Consider the following 20,681-nt stretch of genomic DNA (forward strand, 5'->3'; position numbering starts at 1 on the left):
AGCGAAGACCAAGTTGCAGCCTTGCAAATCTGTTCAACAGAGGCCTCATTCTTGAAGGCCCAAGTGGAAGCCACAGCTCTAGTAGAATGAGCTGTAATTCTTTCAGGAGGCTGCTGTCCAGCAGTCTCATAAGCTAAACGAATTATGCTACGAAGCCAAAAAGAAAGAGAGGTAGCGGAAGCTTTTTGACCTCTCCTCTGCCCAGAGTAAATGACAAACAGAGAAGACGTTTGTCGAAATTCCTTAGTTGCCTGTAAGTAAAATTTTAGAGCACGGACTACATCCAGGTTGTGCAGTAGACGTTCCTTCTTTGAAGAAGGATTTGGGCATAAAGAAGGAACAACAATCTCTTGATTGATATTCCTGTTTGTAACTACCTTAGGTAAGAACCCAGGTTTAGTACGCAGGACTACCTTATCCGAATGAAAAATCAAATAAGGAGAATCACAATGTAAGGCTGATAATTCAGAGACTCTTCGAGCCGAGGAAATAGCCATTAAAAATAGAACTTTCCAAGATAACAACTTTATATCAATGGAATGAAGGGGTTCAAACGGAACGCCCTGTAAAACAATAAGAACAAGGTTTAAACTCCATGGTGGAGCAACAGTTTTAAACACAGGCTTAATCCTGGCCAAAGCCTGACAAAAAGCCTGGACGTCAGGAACTTCTGACAGACGTTTGTGTAACAGAATGGACAGAGCTGAGATCTGTCCCTTTAAAGAACTAGCAGATAAACCCTTTTCTAAACCTTCTTGTAGAAAAGACAATATCCTAGGAATCCTAACCTTACTCCAAGAGTAACCTTTGGATTCACACCAATATAGGTATTTACGCCATATCTTATGGTAAATTTTTCTGGTAACAGGTTTCCTAGCCTGTATTAAGGTATCAATAACTGACTCAGAAAACCCACGTCTTGATAAAATCAAGCGTTCAATTTCCAAGCAGTCAGCTTCAGAGAAGTTAGATTTTGATGTTTGAAGGGACCCTGTATCAGAAGGTCCTGTTTCAGAGGTAGAGACCAAGGTGGACAGGATGACATGTCCACCAGGTCTGCATACCAAGTCCTGCGTGGCCACGCAGGTGCTATTAGAATCACTGATGCTCTCTCTTGTTTGATTCTGGCAATCAATCGAGGAAGCAACGGAAAGGGTGGAAACACGTAAGCCATCCTGAAGTCCCAAGGTGCTGTCAGAGCATCTATCAGGACTGCTCCTGGATCCCTGGATCTGGACCCGTAACGAGGAAGCTTGGCGTTCTGTCGAGACGCCATGAGATCTATCTCTGGTTTGCCCCAACGTCGAAGTATTTGGGCAAAGACCTCCGGATGAAGTTCCCACTCCCCCGGATGAAAAGTCTAACGACTTAAGAAATCCGCCTCCCAGTTCTCCACTCCCGGGATGTGGATTGCTGACAGGTGGCAAGAGTGAGACTCTGCCCAGCGAATTATCTTTGATACTTCCATCATAGCTAGGGAGCTTCTTGTCCCTCCCTGATGGTTGATGTAAGCTACAGTCGTGATGTTGTCCGACTGAAACCTGATGAACCCCCGAGTTGTCAACTGGGGCCAGGCCAGGAGGGCATTGAGAACTGCTCTCAATTCCAGAATGTTTATTGGCAGGAGACTCTCCTCCTGACTCCATTGTCCCTGAGCCTTCAGAGAATTCCAGACGGCACCCCAACCTAGAAGGCTGGCGTCTGTTGTTACAATTGTCCAGTTTGGTCTGTTGAATGGCATCCCCCTGGACAGATGTGGCCGAGAAAGCCACCATAGAAGAGAATTTCTGGTCTCTTGATCCAGATTCAGAGAAGGGGATAAGTCTGAGTAATCCCCATTCCACTGACTTAGCATGCACAGTTGCAGTGGTCTGAGGTGTAAGCGTGCAAAGGGTACTATGTCCATTGCCGCTACCATTAAGCCGATTACCTCCATGCATTGAGCCACTGACGGGTGTTGAATGGAATGAAGGGTGCGGCAAGCACTTTGAAGTCTTGTTAGCCTGTCCTCTGTCAGGTAAATCTTCATTTCTACAGAATCTATAAGAGTCCCCAGGAAGGGAACTCTTGTGAGTGGAACGAGTGAACTTTTCTTTTCGTTCACCTTCCATCCATGTGACCTTAGAAATGCCAGCACTAACTCTGTATGAGACTTGGCAGTTTGAAAGCTTGAAGCTTGTATCAGAATGTCGTCTAGGTATGGAGCTACCGAGATTCCCCGCGGTCTTAGTACCGCCAGAAGAGCACCCAGAACCTTTGTGAAGATTCTTGGAGCTGTAGCCAATCCGAATGGAAGAGCCACAAACTGGTAATGCCTGTCTAGGAAGGCAAACCTTAGGTACCGATAATGATCTTTGTGAATCGGTATGTGAAGGTAAGCATCTTTTAAATCTACAGTGGTCATGTACTGACCTTCTTGGATCATAGGTAAAATTGTCCGAATAGTCTCCATCTTGAACGATGGAACTCTTAGGAATTTGTTTAGGATCTTTAAGTCCAGGATTGGTCTGAAAGTTCCCTCTTTTTTGGGAACCACAAACAGATTTGAGTAAAACCCCTGTCCCTGTTCTGATCGTGGAACTGGATGGATTACTCCCATTAACAAGAGCTCTTGTACGCAGCGTAGAAACGCCTCTTTCTTTGTCTGGATTGTTGACAATCTTGACAGATGAAATCTCTCTCTTGGAGGAGAGTATTTGAAGACCAGAAGGTATCCCTGAGATATTATCTCTAGCGCCCAGGGATCCTGAACATCTCTTGCCCAAGCCTGGGCGAAGAGAGAAAGTCTGCCCCCCACTAGATCCGATCCCGGATCGGGGGCCCTCAATTCATGCTGTTTTAGGGGCAGCAGCAGGTTTCCTAGTCTGCTTGCCCTTGTTCCAGGACTGGTTAGGTTTCCAGCCTTGTCTGTAGCGAGCAACAGCTCCTTCCCGTTTTGGTGCAGAGGAAGTTGATGCTGCTCCTGCTTTGAAATTACGAAAGGAACGAAAATTAGACTGTCTAGTCTTGGCTTTGTCCTGAGGCAGGGCATGGCCTTTACCTCCTGTAATGTCAGCGATAATCTCTTTCAACCCGGGCCCGAATAAGGTCTGCCCTTTGAAAGGTATATTAAGCAATTTAGACTTAGAAGTAACATCAGCTGACCAGGATTTTAGCCACAGCGCCCTGCGTGCCTGAATGGCGAATCCTGAATTTTTCGCCGTAAGTTTAGTAAGATGTACTACGGCCTCCGAAATGAATGAATTACCTAGTTTAAGGACTCTAAGCCTGTCCGTAATGTCGTCCAGAGTAGCTGAACCAATGTTCTCTTCCAGAGACTCAATCCAGAATGCCGCTGCAGCCGTGATCGGCGCAATGCATGCAAGGGGTTGCAATATAAAACCTTGTTGAACAAACATTTTCTTAAGGTAACCCTCTAACTTTTTATCCATTGGATCTGAAAAAGCACAGCTATCCTCCACCGGGATAGTGGTACGCTTAGCTAAGGTAGAAACTGCTCCCTCCACCTTAGGGACCGTTTGCCATAAGTCCCTTGTGGTGGCGTCTATTGGAAACATTTTTCTAAATATCGGAGGGGGTGAGAACGGCACACCGGGTCTATCCCACTCCTTAGTAACAATTTCAGTAAGTCTCTTAGGTATAGGAAAAACTTCAGTACTCGTCGGTACCGCAAAATATTTATCCAACCTACACATTTTCTCTGGTATTGCAACTGTGTTACAATCATTCAGAGCCGCTAACACCTCCCCTAGTAATACACGGAGGTTTTCCAGTTTAAATTTAAAATTTGAAATATCTGAATCCAGTCTGTTTGGATCAGAACCGTCACCCACAGAATGAAGTTCTCCGTCCTCATGTTCTGCCACCTGTGACGCAGTGTCTGACATGGCCCTAATATTATCAGCGCACTCTGTTCTCACCCCAGAGTGATCACGCTTACCTCTTAGTTCTGGTAATTTAGCCAAAACCTCAGTCATAACAGTAGCCATATCCTGTAATGTGATTTGTAATGGCCGCCCAGATGTACTCGGCGCTACAATATCACGCACCTCCCTCTGAGCGGGAGATGTAGGTACTGAAACGTGAGGCGAGTTAGTCGGCATAACTCTCCCCTCGTTGTTTGGTGAAATTTGTTCAATTTGTACAGATTGATTTTTATTTAAAGTAGCATCAATACAGTTAGTACATAAATTTCTATTGGGCTCCACTTTGGCATTGCAACAAATGACACAGGTATCATCCTCTGAATCAGACATGTTTAACACACTAGCAAATAAACTTGCAACTTGGAAATACAATTCAATTAGAATAATATTAAAACGTACTGTGCCTTTAAGAAGCACAGAAGATCTATGACAGTTGAAAATTAATAAATTGAAACAGTTATAGCCTCAATCCTTGTAAACAACACAACTTTAGCAAAGGTTTAATCCCATTAGCAAAGATAACAAATTCTGAAAGCAGGAAACAAATTACAGAATAAACGTTTTTTATCTCAGTCAAACTATAATTCTCACAGCTCTGCTGAGAGAAATTACCTCCCTCAAAATAAGTTTTGAAGACCCCTGAGCTCTGTAGAGATGAACCGGATCATGCAGGGAATACAAAGAGTTGCTGACTGAAATATTTGATGCATAGTAAAAGCGCCAAAAAACGGCCCCTCCCCCTCACACACAGCAGTGAGGGAGAACAGAAACTGTCAGAAAACAGATTAAGCAACTGCCAAGTGGAAAAATAGTGCCCAAACATTTATTCACTCAGTACCTCAGCAAATGAAAACGATTTTACATTCCAGCAAAAACGTTAAACATAATCTCTAGTTATTAAACAGCTTTATGTATTTCTTACAGTGTAATTCTAGTGAAGTACCATTCCCCAGAACACTGAAGTGTAAAGTATACATACATGACATTATATCGGTATGGCAGGATTTTCTCATCAATTCCATTGTCAGAAAATAAAAACTGCTACATACCTCTATGCAGATTCATCTGCCCGCTGTCCCCTGATCTGAAGTTTACCTCTCCTCAGATGGCCGAGAAACAGCAATATGATCTTAACTACTCCGGCTAAAATCATAACAAAAACTCTGGTAGATTCTTCTTCGAACTCTGCCAGAGAGATAATAACACACTCCGGTGCTATTTTAAAATAACAAACTTTTGATTGAAGATATAAAACTAAGTATAATCACCATAGTCCTCTCACACATCCTATCTAGTCGTTGGGTGCAAGAGAATGACTGGGAGTGACGTAGAGGGGAGGAGCTATATGCAGCTCTGCTGGGTGAATCCTCTTGCACTTCCTGTTGGGGAGGAGTAATATCCCAGAAGTAATGATGACCCGTGGACTGATCACACTTAACAGAAGAAATAAAGATTTATGATTCAGAAAGAGCAGCAGTTTTAAGACACTTTCAAATTTACTTCCATTGTCAAACTTTGCACAGACTTTTTATATTCACACTTTCTGAGGCACCAGTACCTACTGAGCATGTGCACAAGCTCACATGGTATACGTATACTAGTCTGTGATTGGCTGATGTCTGTCACATGATACAAAAGACATAGCATTGTCTTTTTATTATGCACATGTTAATTATGAAATTATACTGTATTTAGTTGTCCTTTTAACATATATGGATCTGCAAAAGGTGTAATAGGGGGTGGGTTGGCTAAGACAGGTTAATTGCTAATAGTTTTGCAGGGTTTGTGCAGAATAACTTCAAATTATTTCCCAGCAAATAAAAATCTCAAATCCTTGCAAATGTTGTAGGGAATCAGTATTACAGGATTGTACACAACTCGTTATATTGAAGTGTTCATCTTTGGAACTCAAAATAAAACTCAATAGTGTAATGTTATCTCTGGTCTTTTTCATTTAAAAAAAAATGATAGAAAGATTCTATCTTTCTTAAAGAAAATTGATAATAAATCTTCTAAGTATGAACATATGTAAACAATAACAGGCGAGCTTGTAATGTTATTCTGATCTACATAATTTACTACTTTCAAACACAGTACAACTCATTTACATTGTAGGGTTAGATTATAATTAAGCTGTAAATTTACAAACTCGTAGTAACAAACTTCCTTATAAATGTTAAAGGTGATTTTCGCTATTACTAACAGATGTGAAATATACAATTAGAATGTAATTTAGCCTATAGCATTTTTTGCTTTAACTCTGGTGAGATCAATTTTAGCCTAGAAATGGTTTGCAATTCCGGTCTTTAGTGACCATTCACAGTCTAAGCTTTTATTTTACCTGGTTGAACATAGTTACTTAACCAAAGTGGCTCATCTGATTGACTTATGTAGACTCAAGTAAAGACAATATGGAATTACTGGACTACTGGCAGCCATCAAGCCCAAATATAGGCTGTCAGGTCACATTAGCTGATAACAATCTGAATACAAATATCTGATGATATAATTTAAGAACGCAAAAAAATACATTGGGCAAAAGCAATATTTGCTCTCCACTGAGTAATACCGTGCGCTGAAATTACAAGTTGAGAATAATGCGAATGCAAGCTTTCGTTCGCATTGCTGGGGAGCATTGCGCTCAAAAGATCACACTTCCTCAGGCTCCTATGGGAGCCTCGTTCTCATGCCGTCAGACACAGCATGACAACATAGCGCAGCAAAGGAGGTAAGTCATGCAGCGATGGCAGCTAATTGTAAATATATATGTATATGCTTATATACAGATATATGTATGTGTTTATATGTGTATATACACATATTAACACATAAATATATATGCATATAAGCATATACATACTGTATATATTTACAGGGAATACACAGTTCCTCATAGACCGCAATGTAAAGGCACTTTTCAATGCCATTTTTTTTCTAACACCCCACACCAGCAACTTTTAACCCCATATATATGCTTTTTTACAGTTATTTTATAAAAAATAAAGATGCTACTATCTTTATTTTTTAATAAAATATATTACACTTAAGTTTGGGGGCATTTGGGGGACATTTATAAAATTAACTAGAGATCTAATTTCTGGTTAATTTTATAAGCGCTAATTGCTACTGTGAGCTCGCAGTAGCAATAACCAGTGACTTATAATGGATGGTTATTTATCGCAAATTTGCACGCTTGCGGGTGCGAGATAAATTAGCGCTCCACTTGTAATCTAGTCCAATATTTGAGATGGTAACCTACTGTCCAGCTGGTCTATAAATATTTTACTTTTAAGGGACATAAAACCCCAAACTTTTCTATCATGATTCAGATAGAGCATACATTGGTAAACAAATTTCCAGTTTACTGATATTACCAATTTTGCTTCATTCTCTAGTTATCCCTTCTTGAAGGAGTAGCAATGCACTACTGGGAACTTGCTGAACACATCAGCAAACCAATGACAGGAAGCATAAATGTGCAGCCTCCAATCAACAGTCAACTCCCAAGCTCCTGAGTCTACCTGGGTATGCATTTCAACAAAGAATGCAAAGAGAACAAATCAAATTAGATAAAAGAAGTAAAATGGGAAGTTGTTAAAGGGACACTCAATCAAACTTAAACTTTCATTACTCAGATAGAGCATGCCATTTTAAACAACTTTCCAATTTACTTCCATTAACAAAATGTGCACGTTCTTTTTATATTTAAACTTTTTGAGTCACCAGCTCCTACTGAACATGTGCAAGAATAAGTGTGTATGCTTTTGTGAATGGCTGATGGCTGTCACATGGTACGTGTAAGTATTTGTGAATGGCTGTCACATGGTACAGGGGGAGTGGAAAAGAACATCACTTTTAAAATTGTCAGAAAAAAAATCTACTACTCATTTGAAGTTCAGACTAAGTGCTATTGCATTGTCTTGTTATCTTGCATTTGTTGATTATCAAATCTACTGTGTTGACTGGTCCTTTAAGTAGTATGCTCTGTCTGAATCATGAGAGAACAAATTGGGTTCCATAGCACTTTAATTAGCATACCACTGTAAGGTACAATAATACAAACATATAAGACACCACTTATGAGCTAGAATTTACCCCAGAATAAAGTTATCTATAACAACACATCTTTTATGTAAATGCGAATGAATGCATTACTAACATATTCTATTAACTGTAATTGAATATAGTCTTAAGAAAGCTCTTTTCCTTTTGCACTTCCCATATGTCAGAGAATCATTATCAAAGGTTGTGTCTACAAATGGAATCTGGTATTTGGCCCTTTTCACTATTATATTAAAAAGTTCAGCCAAGATTGTAGATGCATAAATCAACTAAACACTTTCAAATGGAAAAATAAAATCCGATGAGCATGCTTATATATTGGCTCAAGCAGAACATAACTGCATCACTGAGCAGATTTCTGTGCCTTAATAAATATCGACTGCATTGTAAAGCAACATGTTTTATATTGCCTATGCCTAACTATGCAGCAAAAACAGAACAAAGTATTTGTGCACTAGCAAAATCATAGATGCACTTTAAATAATATTGCTTAATTTGTTAAACATTATTTGTAAAAAAAAAAAAAAAAGGGAATTTGAAGATTAAACTTGCTGCCTTCTTTTTAGGGTTGTATACTGCAAATAAGTTTCAATCAAAAATATGTATTTATTTTATTTTGTAGATACTTTTAAAAGTAGGTAATTATTGTATACTATTATTGTTATAAGGCATAACTCTAATGTAATACATGAATTAACACCTGTTGGCACAGGATTTTATGGGCTGAAATTTGAAATCCACAAAGAAGACAAAAATAGGATTTCAGCCAGGAAATCCATATACATTTTTTGGGAACAAGACTATTTTATCACATCATATTAAAATGGCTATATAGTTTGAATTTTTTTAATATAAAATAAAAACCCCTTATGATTAAGTCTTGAATTGATTAACATACCAATATAAGTTGTCAAATATGTGATAATACTTGCATAAAGTTAAAGGGTTTTCTTTATTGTACATTGGTTGGATTATACAATCTCTTAGGAAGAAGTAAAATGCACATTTTTAACTGTTAATTGATGACTTAAGCTGTTAGATGACGACTCCGAGTTAAAGGGACAGTCTAGTCCAAATCAAACTTTCATGGTTCAGATAGGGCATGCAATTTTAAACAACTTTCCAATTAACTTTTATCATCAAATTTGCTTTGCTCTCTTGGTATTCTTTGTGGAAAGCTAAACCTTGGTAGGCTCATATGATAATTTGAAAGCCTTTGAACTGCTTCTTATCTGCATTGTGACAGTTTTTCACAGCTAGACAGCGCTAGTTCATGTGTGTCATATAGATAGCATTATGCTCACTCCCGTGGAGTTATTTAAGAGTCAACACTGATTGGCTAAAATGTATGTCTGTCAAAAGAACTGAAATAAGGGGACAGTCTGCAGAGGTTTAAAAACAATTTAATCACAGAGGTAAAACGTATATTAATGGGTAATAAAGAGATTATCAGACTATATTTTGTGTTAACCTAGCGCCTGGATTGGGTAGTACCCTATTGCTCTGGGCTATTTGACAACTAGCTGTCAATGTGGAATATAAGTTAAATTGGTAAGTGACCAGAGCATCACTTTTCCTGCTTTCTACTGGGAAAAAAAGCAGGCTCTTTTTTTTCCCAGTAGAAAGCAGGAAAAGTGATGAAAAGAAGGGTTCACCAAAGAGCCTCACAGTCTTCAGGGAACCTGGAAACCCGAATGAGCGCTCAGCAGTAGGACTGTAGATTCTCACCACTAGGAATAGGTTTGTTTATTTAATCTTTGAAGGAATTGAACATATTTTTCACATTTTTTCACATTGGTTCACATTTATTTCACTATTTTTTATTTTTTATTCTTTCAATTTTTTAACACAGGCTGTGTTTTTGTAATTTTTTTAACACCATTTTTGCTTTTTAATTTTTTTTTTATCACCGGACACAGTTTTACTTCACTTAAGACTTTCTTCACGTGATATATATTTACATTATAGGCAATTTACAGAGATTTCATATCTTGGATACAATAGTAGTGCTTCACTGCTGGACATATCCAAGGATAGACTTTCTTAATATTTGGGAAAATCCATTTGCATCAGTTATAGCATCTCATTGAAGGTCTCTATTAATCCCATGCATAGAAGATTGGAAACTTTTGCATCAGACATTGGACTATTTTAACACTTTTTGTGTATAGAAGTTTAGAAACATCTGTTTCAGGTATTTTAATTGTTTAACGGCTAGATTTAGAGTTTTGTCGGTAAAGACCCGCGTATCTAACGCTGGCTTTTTTCTGGCCGCACCTTTAAAATAACTCTGGTATTGAGAGTCCACAGAATGGCTGCGTTAGGCTCAAAAAAAGGAGCGTAGAGCATATTTAACGCCACTGCAACTCTCGATACCAGAGTTGCTTATGAACGCGGCCAGCCTCAAAAACGTGCTCGTGCACGATTCCCCCATAGGAAACAATGGGGCTGTTTGAGCTGAAAAAAATCTAACACCTGCAAAAAAGCCGCGTTCAGCTCCTAACGCAGCCCCATTGTTGTCTATGGGGAAACACTTCCTACGTCTGCACCTAACACCCTAACATGAACTCCGAGTCTAAACACCCCTAACCTTACACTTATTAACCCCTATTCTGCCGCCCCCGCTATCGCTGACCCCTGTATATTATTTTTAACCCCTAATCTGCCGCTCCGTAAACCGCCGCTACTTACATTATCCCTATGTACCCCTAATCTGCTGCCCCTAACACCGCCGACCCCTATATTATATTTATTAACCCCTAATCTGCCCCCCACAACGTCGCCTCCAACTGCCTACACTTATTAACCCCTAATCTGCCGACCGGACCTGAGCGCTATTATAATAAAGTTATTAACCCCTAATCCGCCTCACTAACCCTATAATAAATAGTATTAACCCCTAATCTGCCCTCCCTAACATCGCCGACACCTAACTTCAATTATTAACCCCTAATCTGCCGACTGGAGCTCACCGCTATTCTAATAAATGTATTAACCCCTAAAGCTAAGTCTAACCCTAACACTAACACCCCCCTAAATTAAATATAATTTTAATCTAATGAAATTAATTAACTCTTATTAAATAAATTATTCCTATTTAAAGATAAATACTTACCTGTAAAATAAATCCTAATATAGCTACAATATAAATTATAATTATATTATAGCTATTTTAGGATTAATATTTATTTTACAGGTAACTTTGTAATTATTTTAACCAGGTAAAATAGCTATTAAATAGTTAAGAACTATTTAATAGCTAAAATAGTTAAAATAATTAAAAATTTACCTGTAAAATAAATCCTAACCTAAGTTACAATTAAACCTAACACTATACTATCAATAAATTAATTAAATAAAATACCTACAATTATCTACATTTAAACCTAACACTACACTATCAATAAATTAATTAAATACAATTCCTACAAATAAATACAATGAAATAAACTAACTAAAGTACAAAAAATAAAAAAGAACTAAGTTACAAAAAATAAAAAAATATTTACAAACATTAGAAATATATTACAACAATTTTAAACTAATTACACCTACTCTAAGCCCCCTAATAAAATAACAAAGCCCCCAAAATAAAAAAATGCCCTACCCTATTCTAAATTACTAAAGTTCAAAGCTCTTTTACCTTACCAGCCCTGAACAGGGCCCTTTGCGGGGCATGCCCCAAGAAGTTCAGCTCTTTTGCCTGTAAAAAAACACATACAATACCCCCCCAACATTACAACCCACCACCCACATACCCCTAATCTAACCCAAACCCCCCTTAAATAAACCTAACACTAAGCCCCTGAAGATCTCCCTACCTTGAGTCGTCTTCACCCAGCCGAGCCAAATTCTTCATCCAAGCGGAGCAAGAAGAGGTCCTCCATCTGGTAGAAGTCTTCATCCAAGCGGGGCAGAAGAGGTCTTCCATCCGATTGAAGTCTTCATCCAAGAGGCATCTTCTATCGTCATCCATCCGGAGCGGAGCGGCAGCATCCTGAAGACCTCCGACGCGGAACATCCATCCTGGCCGATGACTGAACGACGAATGACGGTTCCTTTAAATGACGTCATCCAAGATGGCGTCGCTCGAATTCCGATTGGCTGATAGGATTCTATCAGCCAATCGGAATTAAGGTAGGAAAAATCTGATTGGCTGATTGAATCAGCCAATCAGATTGAGCTCGCATTCTATTGGCTGATCGGAACAGCCAATAGAATGCAAGCTCAATCTGATTGGCTGATTGGATCAGCCAATCGGATTGAACTTGATTCTGATTGGCTGATTCCATCAGCCAATCAGAATATTCCTACCTTAATTCCGATTGGCTGATAGAATTCTATGAGCCAATCGGAATTCGAGGGACGCCATCTTGGATGACGTCATTTAAAGGAACAGTCATTCGTCGTTCAGTCGTCGGCCAGGATGGATGTTCCGCGTCGGAGGACTTCAGGATGCTGCCGCTCTACTCCGGATGGATGACGATAGAAGATGCCTCTTGGATGAAGACTTCAATCGGATGGAAGACCTCTTCTGCCCCGCTTGGATGAAGACTTCTACCGGATGGAGGACCTCTTCTTGCTCCGCTTGGATGAAGAATTTGGCTCGGCTGGGTGAAGACGACTCAAGGTAGGGAGATCTTCAGGGGCTTAGTGTTAGGTTTATTTAAGGGGGGTTTGGGTTAGATTAGGGGTATGTGGGTGGTGGGTTGTAATGTTGGGGGGGGGTATTGTATGTGTTTTTTTACAGGCAAAAGAGCTGAACTTCTTGGGGCATGCCCCGCAAAGGGCCCTGTTCAGGGCTGGTAAGGTAAAAGAGCTTTGAACTTTAGTAATTTAGAATAGGGTAGGGCATTTTTTTATTTTGGGGGGCTTTGTTATTTTATTAGGGGGCTTAGAGTAGGTGTAATTAGTTTAAAATTGTTGTAATATATTTCTAATGTTTGTAAATATTTTTTTATTTTTTGTAACTTAGTTCTTTTTTATTTTTTGTACTTTAGTTAGTTTATTTCATTGTATTTATTTGTAGGAATTGTATTTAATTTATTTATTGATAGTGTAGTGTTAGGTTTAATTGTAGATAATTGTAGGTAGTTTATTTAATTTATTTATTGATAGTGTAGTGTTAGGTTTAATTGTAACTTAGGTTAGGATTTCTTTTACAGGTAAATTTGTAATTATTTTAACTATTTTAGCTATTGTACCTGGTTAAAATAAATACAAAGTTACCTGTAAAATAAATATTAATCCTAAAATAGCTATAATATAATTATAATTTATATTGTAGCTATATTAGGGTTTATTTTACAGGTAAGTATTTAGCTTTAAATAGGAATAATTTATTTAATAAGAGTTAATTAATTTCGTTAGATTAAAATTATATTTAATTTAGGGGGGTGTTAGTGTTAGGGTTAGACTTAGCTTTAGGGGTTAATACATTTATTAGAATAGCGGTGAGCTCCAGTCGGCAGATTAGGGGTTAATAATTGAAGTTAGGTGTCGGCGATGTTAGGGAGGGCAGATTAGGGGTTAATACTATTTATTATAGGGTTAGTGAGGCGGATTAGGGGTTAATAACTTTATTATAGTAGCGCTCAGGTCCGCTCGGCAGATTAGGGGTTAATAAGTGTAGGCAGGTGGAGGCGACGTTGAGGGGGGCAGATTAGGGGTTAATAAATATAATATAGGGGTCGGCGGTGTTAGGGGCAGCAGATTAGGGGTACATAGCTATAATGTAGGTGGCGGCTCTTTGCGGTCGGCAGATTAGGGGTTAATTATTGTATGTAGCTGGCTGCGACGTTGTGGGGGGCAGGATAGGGGTTAATAAATATAATATAGGGGTCGGCGGTGTTAGGGGCAGCAGATTAGGGGTACATAAGGATAACGTAGGTGGCGGTCGGCAGATTAGGGGTTAAAAATGTTTTATCGAGTGGCTGCGATGTGGGGGGGCCTCGGTTTAGGGGTACATAGGTAGTTTATGGGTGTTAGTGTACTTTAGAGTACAGTAGTTAAGAGCTTTATGAACCGGCGTTAGCCCAGAAAGCTCTTAACTACTGACTTTTTTCCTGCGGCTGGAGTTTTGTCGTTAGATTTCTAACGCTCACTTCAGCCACGACTCTAAATACCGGAGTTAGAAAGATCCCATTGAAAAGATAGGATACGCAATTGACGTAAGGGGATCTGCGGTATGGAAAAGTCGCGGCTGAAAAGTGAGCGTTAGACCCTTTTTTTAATGACTCCAAATACCGGCGGTAGCCTAAAACCAGCGTTAGGAGCCTCTAACGCTGGTTTTCACGGCTACCGTTAAACTCCAAATCTAGGCCTAAGTGTTTTTATGTGGGCATGGATCCATGCTTTCATAATTTGGTTAACCTTGTAAGATTTTAAAGTGATATGTAATAAATGTGCAACACATTTAAAGAGATTTCTACATTTAGTATTTCACCCACTGTATACTAGCCTCTGTCAGGTCAGGCGCTCTGGTCACTTACCAATGTAATAAAGAGATTATCTATCTTTTTAAACAATAGAAATTCAGGAGTAGATTGTCCCTTTAACTTGTCATGAACGTTTCATACTTACACAGATGAGTAAATATACCATTTGTATTTATTTCCCACATGCCACAGCAACAGTAGATGCAATCACTAGAATGTTTTATCTGATTTAGATTCTGCATGTATTTTCACCTTGCAAAATGTAACAATTAATGGGGAAATACATTTTGAGGTTAATAATATTTCAAATCATTGCAAAATAATTTGAAGAACTAAGTAGCTTGATTTGTAGCTGTTTTTGCTAGTACAAATTCATTCATCTGAATGGCTGTTTTCTCACATTTCTTGTATTGCATTAGAATTTTAATATATTTTTCTTCTATTATTAGGATTTCACTTATAAGTTCTAAAACTATTTTTGATTTAATTTATTCAATTAAGATGTTGTAATTAATGTTTCATTAACTTTGCTGAATATATTCTAGTTGAATATATTTAGCATAAAAAATGGTGGAGCTAATACTTTTACACGTCACATGCTTTTTCACGATTTTCTGAATTCACTTAGGGTCTATATTTTATTACTTATAGCAAAAAAAAACACGCCAAGGTGTCATATAGTGTAGTACATCAAAAGCCCAGTGGTCTGAAAAGTAATAAAATACAACACTTGCAAACTAGCAACATTTCCAGGTGTTTTCAAGGCAAGCTAGGATCCCATAGTTGCCCAGCCACCTGCGCATTCCACACCACATAACAGTTCTATCCTGGCAGGGTCAAATCTCTGGGTGTTCCACTGAGGTAACAGAGGCAGGAAAACTTCCAGAGGATGAAAGTATAGCTGGCTTCTTATAGAGACAGTATACTGTAAAATAGTTTTTCCCTTAATGTGTTTCCAGTTACTTTTTTACCAACTGCAGAGTATACAATGCATGATAATTAGCTTTTTAAGGTTTATTTGTGTATATGAAATAATTGATTTTGTGTTTTGACGACACAACCTAATAAAATTGGTTGAACTTGAAAGTATAATCAGATCTCATTACTTTATCTCATTGTGTACATATACATGATTATTTATCTTATATCTGCCCATAAAACAAAGACCAATATTTTGGAGAGAACATGTTATTGCCTTATCTCTTTTATACCCCACTGGGAGTGTAATTTCTTCTGCTGGCTGTGTTTACACAGCTTATCTCTAGCTTGGACCAAAGGCCAGAAACTTTTAGAATAGGTGGGGTCTGGGGATACCAAAGGCTAAATTAACTATTCCAAACGCCAAAATAAGGGTAAAGGAGATACTTGTAAACAATTTAATACACTCCAGCAGATAAAATGGATCATTGGGATCAACTTAAAGGGGCAAAAATGTTTTTATGAACTGTCCCTTTAAGGTAAAATGTTAATACAACAGTAAAAAACCTCTCAGTCTCACAGGACTGTTTCATAAGGCTTTATGTTACAATTTATTAACCTGCTATATATAACCCCTCTTAGACATACCCCTAAGGGATAACAAGCTACTGACAGCTTGATCATGAAAACCTGTGTAGCAAAGTCACACACTCCTCTATATAATGTAATCCAATCAAACCTCAGCACACAAATATGATATCACTAACAAAAAAAAATGTTGTTTCACATGAAAATAAAAATCAATAGAAGTGTGGAAAACTACCTGATTATTCAAATGTCTGATATCAGAATATACAAGACAAAAATAATTCCTTTCTATACATGACACACAAAAACATTAGACCTCCAAGGTCAAAAAGGATCCTCCTTGGCAGGACCTACTACAGCTTGCCATGGAAGCCCCCTAGAGGTGCTGCTCACTTGTGAGTGTTGTATTTTATTACTTTTCAGACTTGGTTTTTGATAAACTACAATATGTGGCACATTGGTTTGTTATCTTTGCTCTAGATCAGGGGTGCCCACACTTTTTTGTGTTGGGATCTACTTTTCAAATGACCAGCTCAACGAGATCTACCCATTACAAATGGGCTGGCTCCTAAGCTTACATTCCTGCTTTTTCAAATAAAGATACCAAGAGAATGAAGAAAAATTGATAATAAGAGTAATTTAGAAAGTTATTTAAAATTGCATGTTCTATATCTGAATCATGAAAAAAAATAAAATGTGTGTTTCATATCACTTTTTGCAACACATGGATGTGCAAAAGCATAAAGATACAACAGATTAATCCTGACGACAAACGTAGCACTGACTTTAATTCGGGTTAACAGGAGCAACCCCTTGTGTCATGTTACAAAACACTGCATTCAAATTACTGCCACTGACCCCCTTTACTTTGCGCCGCAGGCTTGGCCTGATATGACCCAGTGAGGCTTACACAAATAAATTTTAATAGCGCGATGCAGACCATTTCTTACCAGGTCAACACCTTCATTTGCCAGATGTCAATCAGACTTGTTCCTTTAGTATAGCACAGCAGCCTCCACCTTTACTTTTTCAATCTATTGACGCTTACCCTCCTAACTATACTATACCACCATATCCATTTGGAGAGTACTCACTCAACCATGCTTTTGATAGGCAAATTGTGTTGTTGTTCAAAAATCATCTACATTGATTGGTTGAAATCGATGTCCCTCAAGATCCAATCCTGTAGCACTTTTCGTGTCCGACCATAAGACTATTTAATGACCTGCCTCATCACACACTGCGGTAGATAAAGGGGTATCCCTAGCAACCATACTCTACTCACGCTCCAGTGTTGAGATTGCGTAACTTGACCACATCATTTTGATCACATCGGCTGTGATCTATCAGCAGCGCCATCGGGATCTACTTGTAGATCCTGATCTACCTATTGGGCACCCCTGCTCTAGATGATGTCCTGAAAGGTTGACCAGACCAGATATCCTGGAGCTAAATGCTGTGAATCACTTTGAATTTGACATTATTCTTCCTGAAGGACAATGTATAGATCACTCTGCTTATAGGGTGTTTTTCCAACCCTTTATTTGTCTAATATTGTCTTGTGTGTTATATTTCCTGTTGTTTTATTTGCTTGAGCTTTGTGCCCACCCCTATGCATTTTTTTGTATCTGTGTGTTTTCTAATAAAAAACATTTTTTTACTGTAAGAACTAAAAAATTCCTGCTAGTAAGGTCCCAGGAATGGACAGCTTTACTACCCATTACTAGTCTTTCTTCAAGGATATCCTGGCCTCACCACTTACTGACCTGTTTAATTCCATTGACAGTCACCATCATTTCCCAAATCAATGTTGGAGGATCAAATTGTAGTTATTCCAAAGTCTGGCAAATCACCTATGTATCCCCAAAACTACCTGACTATATAGTTGATTAACACAGATGTAAAAACATGTTAGCCAATCGCATCAACAAACTCCTACTGTTCCTTGTACATCCTGACCAAACAGTCTTTGTTCCTGGATGGGAATCAAGAGATTATACTACTAGAGCAATACAATTAAACCATGCAAAGAAAACTTTTGATAGGGTGGACTGGCCACCACCCTGTCACATTATGGCTTCTCCACATCCTACATTCATACAGTTTTTGCCTTAAAACAATTCCCTGCCTTTTAACACCATCAATTCAGCCAGGAACAGCAAGATAAATAAATAATACTATCTATTTGGGTACTTCACTTCCATAGTCTTCATACAGAAGCAGATAGCGCACCTCAGGCTGCCAGCCACACTTAAGTCAAAGCTCCCTTAGCTCAGCCCTTGAACAAAGTAACTTTGTTCAAGATTATGCTCAATTGTGCTAAGCGCCTATTTCCACGTTATTAGATGCAATTATTGTGACCCTCCATCCCTGAATAGAAACAACTAGTAACATGAACACTTCAAATAGAAAAAAAAATGCTTTAAAGGGACACTGAACCCAAATATTTTCTTTTGCGATTCAGATAGAGCATGCAATTTTAAACAACTTTCTAATTTACTCCAATTATCAATTTTTCTTCGTTCTCTTGCTTTCTTTATTTGAAAAAGAAGGCATCTAAGCTATTTTTTTTGTTCAGAACCATGGAAACCACTTGTTTATTGCTAGGTGAATTTACCCACCAATCAGCAAGAACAACACAGTGTGTTCACCAAGAATGAGCTGGTATCTAAACTTACATTCTTGCATTTCAAACAAAGATACCAAGAGAATGAAAAGAATTTGATAATAGGAGTAAATTAGAAAGTTGCTTAAAATTGCATGCTCTTTCTGAATCACGATAGAAAAAAAATGGGTTCAGTGTCCCTTTAAGTTAAAGCATAAAAATTAGATTTATTCCTAAAAAAGGAGTTTTATTAGCCTGGGGCCCATTGAGGGAATATGGTAGGTGGTGGTGGTGATCTCACAAGGTATATACACTTATCATATATTATATTATATATTTTTTTCCCTGTCGTGTTTATCAACAATATTGTGTTCAATTCCAGTGTGGACGTGGACTACCCCAATTGTACATAAGAACAGTAATGTATTTTGGCATAAAAATTGAGAGTTGTCTGTAATTCTTTTTAAAATGTATTTTCTCATTTTGACTATATGTTATACTATTACCACATTGATATTGTATATATTCATAGTGCAATGTTGTACAAAATCTGTTAAACAATATTTAAACAGAGGAAAGATAGATAGATAGATAGATAGATAGATAGATAGATAGATAGATACTAGGTTATAAATGTAAAATATCTGCATTATTAAGACACATAACTTTTGTTATGTATGCATTTTTTCATTTAATTCAAAACAACAAGAAGGGCAATTGTATAATACAACAATAAAATAATTGATATTACAATATCACAATGAAAATTTAAAAAAGGATGTAAGCTCTCTCAAAAATGTGTCATTTTGATAACATGTTATGATATTAAGCATAGTTTGAACATTTAGTAACAGAATCAGAGGCGTAACTAGAAACCACAGGGCCCAGGTGCAAGAATATAAGAAGGGCCCCCACCACGCAAAAAAAAGTGAAGTTGATACATATCTTTTTTTTTTTTTTTACATTTAACACTGAAAAAAATGGGAATCAGATTACATGTGTGCAAAAGGAGGTACCCTGTGCCCACAGTCTATGAGATGGTCTGACCCCCTATTACTGTATATAGTGACACTGTTTAACCCACCAGTACTGTATAGAGTGAGTCAGTGACACAGTCTGTAATCTGTCGGTGAGATGGCTGGCCTGACCCTACCCGCCCCAGTAAAGTGACCACAGTAGTCTGTGACATGATCCAGCCCCCCGTACTGTATATAGTGGTACTGTATAGTGACACTGTTTACCCCCCGCCCCCCATGCTGTAGTAACAAGGTCTGTAATTTGCTGGTTCCACAAACATACACACACACACATACATGCATAAATGCACACACAGTCACATACATACATACACACATAAACACCAATGGGTAAAACAGAAACACTAACCCCTGTACTCAGAGACACTAGTAAATCATCATGTCACACTCACATGATATCAGTGCAGGCAGTGGCAGGTCAAGTTTTTTATTGTTAATTTTTTTTTTATTTTTTTTTTTAAAGCTGTCACAGTATTATAGAATCCTTCATCCATTTCAGTGTACTTTACATTTTAAATGCTGCTAGTTTGGTTAATATATGTACCCCATACTGCCTGAATAAAAAAAATAATATTCCTTTCTTCATTTAACATTAGGAGATGAGCATAGGCATTATTCTGCTTCTCTCAGAATGTCAAGGAAATGACAGGATATTGTGTCTTTATTAAGATTTATTGTACATATTTTTTTATATTACAAGTAATTATTAGACAAATCTTAAATTGTAACTGGCAGTATTTTCTGTGGGAACTGCGGTAGCCAGATACACATTCTCATTGGTCTGCATGTGAGCTCCCTACATTACTTAGAGGGGTGTACAAACCCCTCATTTGAAAGAGGGGTATCTGAGACACAAACAACATTAGACAAGACATCAAACCTTTTTTAGTTGGGTACTTAAAATTCCAAGCTTTGCCCTTTATTAGGAGAATTTTGGCAGGTACTTTCAGTTTGTTTCTCCAGAGATCATAATCCAAAAATATATTAATTTATACAATTGACCCTTGGAATTATAAGCCACCGAAAACAAAATAAAATCAGTATCTGCACTGTTAAACTACTGATTTTCAAAAATTAAAAAGTGCACAATTAAAGAGAAACAAAATGG

At 37.9% G+C, this 20,681-nt stretch overlaps 1 protein-coding gene across 1 annotated transcript in view; it reads right to left on the reverse strand.

Annotated features, from left to right (window-relative positions):
* FBN2 (fibrillin 2) overlaps positions 1 to 20,681 on the reverse strand; it is a 649,022-nt gene that overhangs the window by 511,835 nt on the left and 116,506 nt on the right. The window lies entirely within an intron of this gene.

The sequence above is a fragment of the Bombina bombina genome, chromosome 2 (genome assembly GCF_027579735.1).
Source record: "Bombina bombina isolate aBomBom1 chromosome 2, aBomBom1.pri, whole genome shotgun sequence".
Classification (NCBI taxonomy): Eukaryota; Metazoa; Chordata; class Amphibia; order Anura; family Bombinatoridae; genus Bombina; species Bombina bombina.